Genomic DNA, 1,101 nt, shown 5'->3' on the forward strand with positions numbered 1-1,101 from the left:
TGCCTTGGAACTAATACTATCAATTCTAAGAAAAAAGTGGGGTTTGAAAAATATTTGAAAGAGGGGTCAGCCAGGTGGCCCAGTGGGTAGAGTACCAGGCCTGAAGTGTATATGTGTGTGTGTGTATACATACATAAAAACATATTTTATATACTTATATGCCACCTATACTGCCATTCTCAATACAGCATCAGCACCCTGAGCACCCAGAGATTTCTAGTCCTTTGATCACAGAGACAAAACCAAACCAAAATTAAACAAAGCAAAGTGTCCCAAAAATCATAGCACCAGTTTAAGCTATTCCTATTAAGTCTTTAAATTACACTATGATTTTTGGGACACCATATATAGTAGATAAGTGAATTCCATGTCAGAAATTTTGTTTTTGTTTTTTTAAACTCCTACGTTCTATCTTAGGATTGCTACTGTGTTGATTCTAAGGCAGAAGATCAGAAAGATCCAGGCAATTGGAATTAAGTGACTTGTCCAAGGCCATACAGTTAGGAAGTATCTGAGACCATATTTGAACCCAGGACCTCCTGACTCCAGGCCTAGTGCTCTATCTACTGTGCCATCTAGCTGTTCCAGGGAGTTTTTCTTCATGAGTAACATCAATCTCTTTTGTTGCCTCTTTTGGATAAGAGAAGGCCCTTTCTTTTCCTGCTAAGAAAAGTCAGTTCTAGGGCAGGTAGGTGGCTGAGTGGATAGAAAGCCAAGTCTGGAAATGAGAAGTCCTAGGTTCAATTCTGGCCTCAGATACTTCCTAGCTGTATGACCTTGGACAAATCACTTAATTCCAATTTCCTAGTCTTTACCACTATGCTGTCTGGGAACCAATATTGATTCTAAGGCAGAAGGTAAGTGTGTGTGTGTGTGTGTGTGTGTGTGTGTGTGTGTGTGTGTGTGTGTGTGAAAGAGAGAGACAGACAGACAGACAGAGACAGAGAAGGACAGAGCAACAGAGATAAGGAAGAAAGGAAGGAAGAGAGAGAGAGAAATAAGGAAAGAAAGGAAGGAAGGAAGGAAAGAAGGAAGGAAGGAAGGAAGGAAGGAAGGAAGGAAGGAAGGAAGGAAGGAAGGAAGGAAGGAAGGAAGCAAGGA

Source organism: Gracilinanus agilis, chromosome 5, assembly GCF_016433145.1.
Source record: "Gracilinanus agilis isolate LMUSP501 chromosome 5, AgileGrace, whole genome shotgun sequence".
Lineage (NCBI taxonomy): Eukaryota > Metazoa > Chordata > Mammalia > Didelphimorphia > Didelphidae > Gracilinanus > Gracilinanus agilis.